General features: G+C 36.6%; 1 long non-coding RNA gene across 1 annotated transcript in view; it reads right to left on the bottom strand.

The window, feature by feature from the left end:
• Positions 1 to 200: 200 nt before the first annotated feature.
• The window catches only part of LOC142322815 (uncharacterized), a 61,082-nt gene continuing 48,785 nt past the window's right edge, over positions 201 to 12,497 (bottom strand). The window contains exons 2-3 of the long non-coding RNA XR_012755941.1: positions 2,928 to 2,999; positions 201 to 230 (exon numbers count right to left, since the gene is read on the bottom strand). This is a non-coding gene — a long non-coding RNA (uncharacterized LOC142322815). The remainder of the gene's footprint in view (positions 231 to 2,927; positions 3,000 to 12,497) is intronic.

Below are 12,497 nucleotides of genomic sequence, written 5' to 3'. Positions count from 1 at the left end.
TTTTAACTAAGTGCAATAGAAAAGTTTTAATATGCAGCTGTCTAATATAATAATGTATTGTATTAATATAATCTATAGCTGACTACAGCAATAAAATTCATTTAATATAATGGCAAAGACTTTAAAATTTTCATATTATTCAAATATGGAATAAAACCTACCTTAATCCACAATTATCTTACATATTCTATATGGAATTGGTTGAAGACTGTTTAATACATTCTGATTGGCTGAAAATAAAAGTAAAGTGTTACTGGTAGAATAGTTTTTTCTTTGGGCGAAAAATGCCTTGGCATTATCATCCCCCAGAATTAAATTTTACTGAAGAAAAAAATAAATAAATAGCTAAAAAAAATCAAAACCTTAAAACTAAAAAAATAAACAAAGACTTACAACTAACATCACAACTAAAATTTCTTTTTAAAAAAGACTTAAAACTAGTATCATAGCCATAAGACTAAAAACGTAAAATGTAACTAAAACTAAAAAAATTTTTACAAGTTCAAGAGGGGTGTAAAGGACCCCAACTCGGATAACGAGTAGACTGAAATATTAAAATTAAAAACTAACCTGTGTTAAAAACTAAAATATTAAAAAGCTAAAACTTAACAATTAATTACAATTATATATATATAAAATAAAAATGAAATAAATTTAATCAATTCCGAGTGGAATGTAAAAGGCTCCTTCTCGGAAAACAGAAGAAAATATAATTAAAACATCAAACACATAACAGTAAAAAATCATATAACACTATTAAAAGGTATGTAAAATACTAATACTTCTAAGATATAAAAATACCCGGTTCAAAACTTCTTTATCATTGCCCAGGATTTGACGAATGTTCCTGGTCAATATAAATTAACAATGCAAGGCCGCATAACAAATGCAATCCACAAGGATGTAGCGCACAGTCAAGTGGCAGTTGCATCGTAATTTACTTAAGGAATAATTTTAATTTTATGCTCATCTCACCTTTGATAGATTGTTACTCCAAACTCATAAACTAAATTCTATTATTTGCTTGCAGTTCTGACTTGAATCAGTTTTTATTACAATAAAAGGATTGAGTTTTATATCACCTAATGGCTGACCAAATACACATTTGATAAAAAATTAAATAAATTTTATTAAAACAGACTACCAACAGATTTATATCTAACCAGATTTTCATACATTTTTTGTTTTGTTTTTTTACAATTAACTTAGCTCTTTCCCAAGTATCTTCTCTAACATAAAGTACAGTATCATCACCAAAAGATAACACATTACATGTTCAAAATTTAAAATTTCTCTGGGATATATAAAACTGTAGGCAACAAGATTTACTTACTTCATTAGCTAATCTAACTTTTGTTTTCTATCAGTGGAATAACTTTGAAACTGTAGAAGAGGAACTCAAATAATTCCTGATTCCCTCTTCAGTTTTGTTAGCAGTCTAAGTGAAACTAACAAAAGCCTTCGTCAAATCCAAGAAAATAGCAATATATATTGCTCCATAGCCACCAAAATGTCAGAAATCAATGTTTCTATGGCATCTTGTGATACTAATGATACACATATTGGTATTTTGAAATTCTTTTTATATAGTTTTTCAGTCAGCATTTTATCACTCTTTTATAAACAGGGCATATAAGAATGTCCTTAAAAACTGTTGGAAAAATGTCTTTCCCTAAGCTTAATTTAAATATAAAGGTTAAGGGCTTATATATATACAAATATTGATTGAATTAATTATTTTTACACTAGTACTATCAGATCCCATGCCCCAGTTATTAGTAATATGGACCAAATGTCTTAAAAAATCTCAGAATAAGTAGTTAGAAGATATTCATCTTGTGTTCCATGGCCATTCAGGTAAATCAACTGACTGCAGTCGACCAATGTTATCTGTTAAACCTTATCCTATGTTACAAAAAATAATTATTGAAAATATTTGTGTGATAAAAAGGTTCTTTATTTACAACAACATCTACATTGTTATTCTTGATTATTTTATTTCATTCTTAGATTTCAACTTGATTTCATTATTAGGAAAATAATAAATGAAATTTCAATTTTTTTTTATTATCTGATCTTGCAAAATAATTTTAATCTTATAATACTTGCTTATCTTTTTCTCTGATTACTTTTATTTCAGTTCACTTTGATATTTAATTTAAGAGGCTTTTTAATTTTTATTCTTTGGATGGTTTTCATATTTAACAAGAAGTATCTTTCCATCTAACTGGCACATTATATAGAAAGATACACAGTTGAAGAAGCAACTTGTGAAGTTTTTAAATTTTTGCTTACTTCAGTATGGATGTGAAATATTGGCAATACGCAAAAGAGAAAGAGGAATGACTAGATGTATTTGAATACAAGCATGGTAGAGATTAGAGAAGATTAAATAAACAGAAAAAGTGAAAAATGAAGTAATTAGGAGAGTGAACTAGAAGAAAAGCTTTTTCAGAACAATTAAGAATAGGAAAGCTAACTGGCTAAAACATATCATGAAAGAAGAAGGATTGAATAAAACAGTGCTAAATGGATTAGTAGAAGGAGCAAAACAGGGAGGCTGAAAGAACAAAGATTATAGATAATCTAAAAGTAAATCAAGAAGTTTAGTTGAGTATAGAGAAAAATCCCTTATAAAGAAGAATTCCTTCTTTATAAAATAATAAAGGGAATAAAGGAGTTAGAAGGACATGATACAAGGGACATGCTTCAGGGCAGAGGCAGATAACTATGTGATGTGTTTATTAAATAAATTTTAATCAGTAAATATCATGCAAATGTCTAATTACTTAATTAATTTTTAATTGATTCTACTTTTATATGACCAAATACATACACAATAATCATTCAGTTGCTTTTAAAATTATGTCATTTATTGATATTATCCAACATAATTTATAAAAAAACGATAATAAAATATTACTTACAAACAGACGAGTCATATCATGTTAGATGCCCTAACTGAAGACCAGGTTATTGAGCCATTTGTTTCTGTTAACCTATTTAAAACATTTTCATTCAGTTGTAATAAGTGATTGCATTAGAGTAAAAAAGTGCCTTATGTTATTAAAAATAAAAATTTACTCTCTTAATGTAAAATAGTTTATCACAGCAGTAATCACCTTCGACTTTTTTTGAAGTCATGTCAGTTAACCGATTGATACAGATGAATAAAGTATCCTAATTATAAATTCAACATTAATTTGATAACTTCTAAATTAAATCTGCCTGGACTGTAGCTTGATAGTTTAATGAAATCTATAGTAGCAACATCTACAGTGACAAGCACTTTGCTTATCCTCAACTTCAGATCTCTGTCTATCAATACTACACAGTTAAAATTCAAGTGGATAGTAAAATACCCCAATTTCTAATAATTAGTCTCTTTCATTGCATGTAAAATACATATTTTAAAAAATATCAATAAAGATTTTTAATTAATGAGAGCAAATAATCTTTTCCCTGCATTAATTTCCATTATTACTTTTTATAGAGTTACTGCAAAAACAAATTACATTGGCACTATAAAAGCAAAGGTTTTGTAGTGAAAAATCTACTGCTCCAAACATATTAAGTTTTACTCATCATGCTCATTACAAAAAAAAATTATCGGAAATTGTTTAATAATATTAGTCTAATAAAATTGATAAAAATAGGAAAAATGCTAGGTTAGTTCAAGGAATCAAGTTAGTATAATTGTCGATAAGTATAAATATATTAAAAGACCATCTCAGAAAAAGCCTAAAATAAATACTGTGCAATATATTGCTAATTTGCTGTGCTACATAATATTTTTGTAAATTATATTGAGTAATCCTCATCAAGTAAATATTTTTAAAGTTTATTATTAATAATCAAAACAAGATTTTCACTCTAATCAACCCAGTTAGTTACAGGATTAGTTAGTAGATATGAAATAAGCTTAGTAAAAGGAACTAACCAAACCTGTTATCAATATTAAATTGAAAACTGCTAAAAAAAAGGAAATTGATTTAACAAAAATATATAAAAAATTATAATAATACATAAAGTATTAAATTATGTGTTGACACAAATTTAAAAAAATATATTTTTAAAAATAAAAATGTTGTAAGATATGATCAGTGTCAATCTAATTAGCAGTTATCAAAGTGTAAACATATATATTCATATAATATTATACATATATTTAACATTACACAAAATATAAACCACCAAAACACAGTAATTAGATAAATTCATATAACCAACTCTAAGAGATGAGCACACCAGCTGCTTATTAACAGTGACAATGGGATGGTATTGATAAAAGGTGTTGAAAAAAGAAGGCCTGGTGGCTCATTTAAATCCAGAGCTACTATTATTTCTAAAATCTAAATATAATTTAAAATAATCTCCCACAATTTAACATCATTAATAATTACTGATGAATAGCAAAATAATTATTAAATGTAACAGAAAAACTTAACTGATAAAAAGAAGTTCAGAAAATAAAATAAAGAATTAATACTTAAGTGAGAACTTGAAGGATTTTGTTTGCTTAGGAAACAGATCAAAAAGAAAACTTAAAAAAAATGTATTAAGATAATTTAATCTGAGTAATAATTAATACTAATACAGAGACATAAATCTATTTCAGCAAAAGAATGATCATATTTATTTTCAAGACGATTAGTATAAACCTTATTATATAAAAGTCCCTAGAATCTGCAACTTCTATAAGAAATAGAATGGAAGTAGTGTTTCATAAGTTGGTGGCGTTCATGCTATTATAATACGACTGATGTATTCTTATTTCCTCACCAATAACCGAGTGTTTTATGTAATGCGTATATAATATCATCACAGTTCAAAATAGCTGTCTTGAAGAGTACAAAAGTAAAACTTAATATACGGTTTAAAAATAAAAAATGTCATCAGAAGCATTAATGTTACTTGAAAAAGCAAGAAGTAAAATGACAATGAACACAAGTTAATAAGTAGTAGTAGCTGTTCTGTGAGGGTTGTATTAATGATAATTTGATGATGACAAGTATCCAACTATAACAAAATTAGACTTAAGAGTGATTAACAGATAAAAAGTATCTGTTGAGGAAATAGCACCAGAAGAATATTTAAAAGAGGTCTCCAAAGAATTCGCTGTAATGATCTGAAATGCATTTTATGTCAATATTCTAATCCAAAAATGTTTTTGGCAGATAGAAGCACAATGACACTGGCAGGAGACCTTATTACAATGGCTAATCAAGATAAAAAATAATCTGAACAAAGTAATCACAAGAGGCAATACAATTTTTTTTAAGATTTTCATGCAAAACGTCAGTTATTAAAATAAAAATCAATATCATTTTGAACAAAGTAAGAAGTTATGTTACATTTTTTTATTCATCAGGGTACTGTCTACTATAAAATCATTCTGGAAGGTCAAGCAGTAAACAAGAAAATGTACATTGATACGAGTATTCTTCTTTCTGCAGGAAGTGATCACAGGGAAACACACTGAAAAATTAAACCAAAAAATTTGGTTATTTTGCATCAAAATGAGCTTTCTCTGAAGCGTCCTAAATAATATTCCCACTCACATAACCTGAATTTTATTTTCTTGAAACTGTATAATCTCTAAGGAAAGTGACACGAGAATGTCAGTGATGCCATTGCTGATGAAATGAAGTAGTTGAAATAGATTTCTAAGAATGGGTTCCAGGAATCATGAAGAAAAACTTTATTTACATTTGAGTGTAAATGGAAAAATCCATTTTAGAGATGGTGGGTTTATTTATACAAATTAAAAGTTTTTGTTTTATTTGTTCCCAATTGCCTCAAACATATTTTTAATATTTATATTATTATAAATTAAAAATCACATGAGTATGCTGTGACTTACACATTATTTTATAAATGCAAGTACTGACAAAATCTTATTGTTGATTCCCTCAGATAATCTACAAGTTGGAGTAGTACAGGTTCCTTGTATCTTTTGTGATAAAATTACCCCATTAGATTTTCTAATGAAAACAAACACCTTGATTTCAGATATGGTAATTTTTAAAACCAGATTGATGGGAAAGGCTTTTCCAGTATGGTAGTAGTCTCATAGGAGTATATTATAAGTACATCAGTGATTCAAGTAGGACTGTTGGCCAGGCATTGTAAATTCTGAATAAGAATTCTGTTCTGATCCTACCACCATTAACATATTACAACCATGTAAGGATATCATGCTCTTGATGATTCACTTATAGACCATCCCAAAGCTGTCTGAAGACAATTCTCCTCAATCTGTATGTTACTATGATTGCATTTACCACAACCTGCTTAACTTGATTACTTACTTCTTGCTACGTGCATCCAACATCATCCGACATCAACAGCACAGTGCATCTCGTACAATTTCGCAGCCATTTATAAAAAATTCTTGCACCTTAAAATAATGTCAGTCCATGTTCCAGTTTGATCCAAGGCCTTCAGACATTCAATCAGCTCTCATTTCACTTGGTTATCCTTGCTGTAACTACATTTGAAAATTATATGTTTAATTGTTTCCACAACATCAACACTTCTTCCACATATTGGAGATTCAGTCAGATGAAACCTGTATAAATATTGTTGTGTAAATGTATGGCTGGTTCTGACTCTGGCTGTGAATGTCTGCACTTTTCTTGTTATTCCTTTGTAAACCATTGTTTGGTTCTTTCTGTATGTTACAGAGTGTTCTGCCGTTAAAGGAGGATTTCCACCTTTCCACCCAAAGTTTTTGAAAATTCCTCTGTTTTGGTTCAAACTTGTGGTGATTACTTCCATATTCTCTGACATAGGTTCTAGGCTTCATGTGATCGCAGCCAATTTATCTGCCACTTCATTGCCTGCTACACCATAGTGTCCAGGAATCCACTGGAAGCTTATGTTTTCATTTGTTTTGTAAAGCAGGTCATGTATTTCTTTAATATAGCAGAAAAAAGGTGAAGGCTTATAGTTAGAGATTGCATATAGGGATGTTTTCGAGTCTGTCAAAGTGCATATGTCACCTGAAGCAGATAACAGCATACATGCAGCACCACGAGTATAGCCATTAATTCAGTTTCAAGACTAGATGAAGACAAAAAAGGGACCAGATATTGCATATTTAGGTCTGGAATGTAGACCACGGAGTCTGAGAGACAATTATCAGCCCTAGATGAGTCATCAAAGTAAACATGAAGAAAATCTTTAAATTTTGATTTTATCATTTCTATAGAGATTTGTCTTAATAATTCAGTGTTCTCTTGCTTTATTAGTGGTTCTGGAAGTTCAGTGCTGGTGTTAGGTCTGGTCCAGGACCATGGAGGGGTAGTATGTACCAGCAGAATATTCTCTAGATCCGTGCTAATGAATTCCTTCATAAGTATCTATGGCGAAGCAAAAGGACTGCCTACATGCCCTTCCATTAGGTCGAAGTTGTCTCATGGGATGAGTGTATGAGTACATCTTGTGCTTCAGGAATTTTGTTTATGTTTTTCTGTTAATAAACAATGTCAATGGCTCAATATTGAGTTTGATCTGCTTGAAAAGCACCTACTGTAAATATGTTTTGGCAATTTTTATTGACATAGAGGCAGCATTTCCTTCCTTGTGTTGGAGTTCTCTCCTCTATGAGTTGGAATGCCGCAATGTTACCGTAGCCTTGCAGGCCGTAGTACGTGACTACTTGTCTACCCATATGGCTGTGTTTAAAATGCAACCTTAGGTGTGGAAAAATCTGTCACCAGGGAAAGCCCGCAGGGTTCCGTTCTCGTTACCTTGCTGTGGAACTTTCACGACTTTCACGGATTTCTGGAATTGAAATTCCCAGAAGGGGTCACAGCCCAGGCTTTGCCGATAACTGTTTCCTATTAGTTCTTGGTAACTCATGACGGCAGCTAGAAGATCGAGAGCAGGCGGTTTTGTCAACTGCAGAGGGCTGGATGTACATTCAAAATTACAGTACATCACATACAATAAAGTACATGCTTCTCCTGGGTGCAGACAAATTATCGTACAGTCGGAACCGCCACATTAGGTATAAAGGCTGTGTAATCAGCCGAGTTAGAGATTATGAGTACCTAAGTGTTTTGTTTGACGAGAAGTTGCTGTATAGCATCCACATTAGGCAAGTAGCGGCGGACGCCGTCTCTGTGATGCACAAACGTAGCAGGTTTGCTCGGAAAAAATATGGGTTGTCGGGCGGTCAAATGTACATGATGTACCGAGTTGTCTTTGAAAGCATGACCCTTTACCCGGCGCCCTTTGGGCGCATAGGTCCGATTTGAATACAGCACTTGTTTAAAATTTAAGGAGTGCCCAGCGCAGAGCCTTAATTGTGTGCACTGGTGTTTTTAAAACAACCTCCTACGAGGCTACCACCGAATTGGGAAAGGCTCTCCCAATAGATTTAATGGTGAAAGTTCAGGCAGTCATGTGGAAAATGCGAAGAGGTCGGGAGGCCGAGGTATTTGGAATGCGGTTTCGAGCCGGGCCAGTACCAGAGCGGAAAGGCGATCATAATGTACCTGATCTAAATTTCGTTCAGTTGCCCATCTCCCGCCTGCGGAAGAGACTGCAGAGCTTTGCGATGGATTCATGGCAGCTGGAATTGCACACAACGACTAAGGGAAGATCGTTTTATAACTTTTTACAGGATCTGGGGGGATGGTACGCCTCAACCTCGTTTTTAAGGGCAACGGGTGCCCAGGTTCTCACCAACCATGTTAATTTAAACAATATCTCTTTCTGTTCCGTCTGGCAGATGATGAGCTGTGCGTCTATGGGAGGTCCAGTCAAATTAACACCTGATGTTTGACTGCCCTGCTCTTGTGGGGGGGGAGGGCAGAGACTGGGCCACACTGGAACTTAGAGATCTAGGGGGAAATTGGCCACTCACAAGCGGCGAGTCAGTGTGGCCAAAGCCACATGGTTGGACCGTGTGGGAGTTCCTTGATGCGGTTGCTTTGTCCAACCGACTTCAGTAGTTTACCTAAGGGGAAAAGACTTCTACCGCACTGCTATGGGAAGCTAACCTGGAGATATAAATGGTTGACCACCAGCCAATTAAGGCTCCAAGCTCTTTAATATGGGGGGCAGGTAATCGCTGGCATTCAGCGATCTACGTGTAGCAGCAAATTGCTGTCCAGACAAAATTAATTTTTATTTATGGATCACATATATATATATGGTAGTTGACGGGGCTACCCATTTTAAATATATAACAAGTGAACGGTTGGGACACGTAAGCCGGTGGTGCATAGCACCGCGCTTAGTCCGCTCACGCTGTTAGGTAGCTCTAGGAGTTATTTAGGATATTGGTCGCTAAACTGTTTCTAGGCTCAGTAGCCGTTTGTGGCACAGACAGTCGTATGCTTTACGGTGACCGAATGAGGTGGTGGTTGGAGAAATGCTAAGCAAACTCATCCCTAGTAGGAGTCAGAATTGGTCAGTAGTTGATGATTGCAAGAGTGATCATAGTCTAATAGTTTTTGATTTGGTAAGCGGGCTGCGCGATGTTTATAGGGGGTACGTCCTTGTTCAACAGCGGCGCTTCCTGCACAGGCGAGCGGATTGTCCTAGGTTTTCGAATATACTTCCGGCCAAAATTCGAGTTTTCACTCGAAGTTTGGATGATGTCCCATAGCAGATAATTTCTCTTATGCGGTAATTGAAATCGCTGACCAGTCGATCTCCAGAGGTACGAGTCGAGAAAGAGTAGCTGGATGATGGACTCCGGACTTGACCGCGATGAAGCGGACTGTGTGCCGGCTCAGGAGAGCCGCACAACGTGAGGGCGACCCTGAGCGGCGTGCAGCTCTGCTTGCGGACTATCGTCGAAAAAGAACTGAGTATTTTCATAATGTTAGGTCTTCAAAGCGTAATTCCGCTCTTTTGTACAAGGGCAAGGAAATAAAGACCCATCTGGTGTCGTTTATAGAATACTGGGACACAAGGAGAAAAAAGACATTCTTCTGTCGGCTCTCTCGACCCAGGATGATGTTGTGATTGAAAAAAATCGTGTCCTCACTCTTCTGATGGACGATCTACTTCCGGATGATACCGAGGTAGGTGAAAACTGGTATTATCAACGTGTTCGAACGGTAGTCGTAGGTTTTCGCTCTGAAAATTTGTCTTCTGAGATTACTGAGGGGGAGGTCCGCCAAGTAATCTGTAGCCTGGCTAGAAATAAAACCACAGGATATGATTGTATCACGTTGGAACTCCTTGTTCGCACATTACTGGTGATTCTTAGCCCCTTGACTAGAGTATTCAATAGATTGCTGTCTGCTGGACATTTCCCAGCGTGTTGGAAACGTGGTGAACTGAAATTGGTCTTCAAAGGTGGCGACAAGGATCCCACCGTGAGCTCTTCTTACCGACCTCTGACGTGCTTGCCTGTGGTAGGTAAAGTTTTCGATAAGGTTCGGTACCTTCGCATTAATAGCAGGCTGACTTCCAATCGTATGCTGAGGGACGACCAGTATGGTTTCAGCCCCGGCAAGGGCACAGAGGACGCTATTCTTAGGGTGTTCGATTTGGCTTCGGCCAGCGAGTGCAAGTACGTATTCGGCGTTTTTCTGGACATACCAGGGGCCTTCAAAAAAACTTGTGGTGGTCCTCTGCCTTGTTTCAATTACAGAAGCGTGGTTGTACGTAAAATGAGATTCAGACTCTCTCGAGCTATTTCAGAGACAGGACCATTGTCCTTCGTGATGGCGGCTCGGAAGTAGAAAAGACCCTGTCAAAAGGTTGTCCATAGGGCAGTGTACTAGATTCATTCATCTGGGTCGTCGAGTTCGACTCTCTAATGCGATTGCGGATGCCCAGCGTCTGCCGTATCGTGGCTTATGCCGACAATGGGTTGCAGCTGGTTGAGGACAACTCGCGTGCCGAGATAGAGCTCAGGGTGACACAGGCATGTAGGGTTCTAAGGTTGTGGAGTCTTCAGCATAATATGGTTTTCAGTGCGGAGAAAACCACTATGATATTTCTCAAAGGCCGTCTAGCTGCGACACGCCACCCGCATGTTGTGATGGAGGGCCACCCGATTAGGTATGTTACCGTTCAGAAATATCTGAGTGTCATCCTTGATGAGAGACTTCAATTCAAGGAACCCTTCAGTTTGTTGCAAGGAAGGCAATTGATGCCTTCTTTGGTGTTCGTAGAGTCATCTATCCCGATTGGGGGTTGAATTACTGCCATGCGAATTCTTTACAAAGGTGTCTGTGAGGTCATAATGTTGTACGCTGCGCCCGTCTGGGCTCATCGTTTGCAATTACAGTGCTATAGGGACATATTATTGCAAGCCCAGCGTCTTGTGCTGCTAGCTGTTGTCGGTGGTTACAGAACTGTCTCGAAAGAGGCAGTTTCTGCAATTGCCGGCATAAAACCAATCGATATTCTAGCCACTGAACGTAGCGAGAGGTATATTTCCAAGAAGGCAGGCCTTCTCACTTCTTGGCGTTTGCGAGAAATAATACACCAAGGTTTTGACTCTTGACAGGTTAGATGGAACGATTCTTCTACTGGTCGATACACGCATGGTGTATTTCCAAATGTTAGGGAGTTGCGAGCAACTATCTGGGGTTCTCCCAACGGTACTCAACACATTTCCTCTCAGAACATGGTGCGTTTAGAGATAGTTTAGCTAGATTTGGTTTGGTTGAGTCGGGCTTGTGCCCTAACTGTAGAGTCGACGACACTCCAGACCATGTCGTCTATGTCTGTCCCCGGTACGAAGATGAACGTACCAGAATTGTCAGGGAAATAGAGAGAGTAAATCCTTTCTTGATCTGCGAGTCAATCGGAACACTCGCAGAGAATGGACTATTGTGGCTGGCTTCCTCCGTTTCCTCATACTCAGCAGGACTACACAGGGAGTGTAAGTAGAATAGAACCCCGGGTGGCTAGGGACCGCCTGGACAGTTGATTGGCCAGAGGTAGGCGTATTGGCATCGAGCCGTTGTTAGATAGAATTTGTGGTGATTATTTTTGACTGTTTAGCTTTCGGCGGAACGGCGACTGCACTGCCGAGGGCATGGGTTACCATGCAGCCATGAGGTGTAGCGCCGTTTTGATGAGGGCAGTTTTAAATAAGCATACGACACTGTCGGCGGGATGGCGACTGCACTGCCGAGGGCATGGATCCCATGCAGCCGTAAGAGTGTAGCGGCATCTCAACGATGGTTGAAAGAATGTAAATGTCACGCGGAACTTGCGATGGAGCTGAGTGGCGTAGAAGGTCTGTCCGCCTCTCCCTAGTGGACCAGACCGGAGTCCGTAACTTGACCTAAGTCTGGGGTATGAACTAAAATGAGTTCACTAAGGGGCTAGGAATAACTCTGTTATTGCTAGCAACGTTACTGGTGGTATGTTGTTTTTCTATTGCCTCGATCCAAGCGACATTTACAGATTGGCTTTGTAAAATGTAGAACTAGGGGCGGGGTTTCTGCTTCCGCGAACTCGGTTAGCTAGTTCGGAGAGCAACGATATAGGACATTCAAGATGTCCGGATGAGG

Source organism: Lycorma delicatula, chromosome 4, assembly GCF_047948215.1.
Source record: "Lycorma delicatula isolate Av1 chromosome 4, ASM4794821v1, whole genome shotgun sequence".
NCBI lineage: Eukaryota > Metazoa > Arthropoda > Insecta > Hemiptera > Fulgoridae > Lycorma > Lycorma delicatula.
The sequence above is the reverse complement of the archived record's forward strand: the minus strand, read 5'-3'. Positions and strand labels throughout refer to the sequence as shown.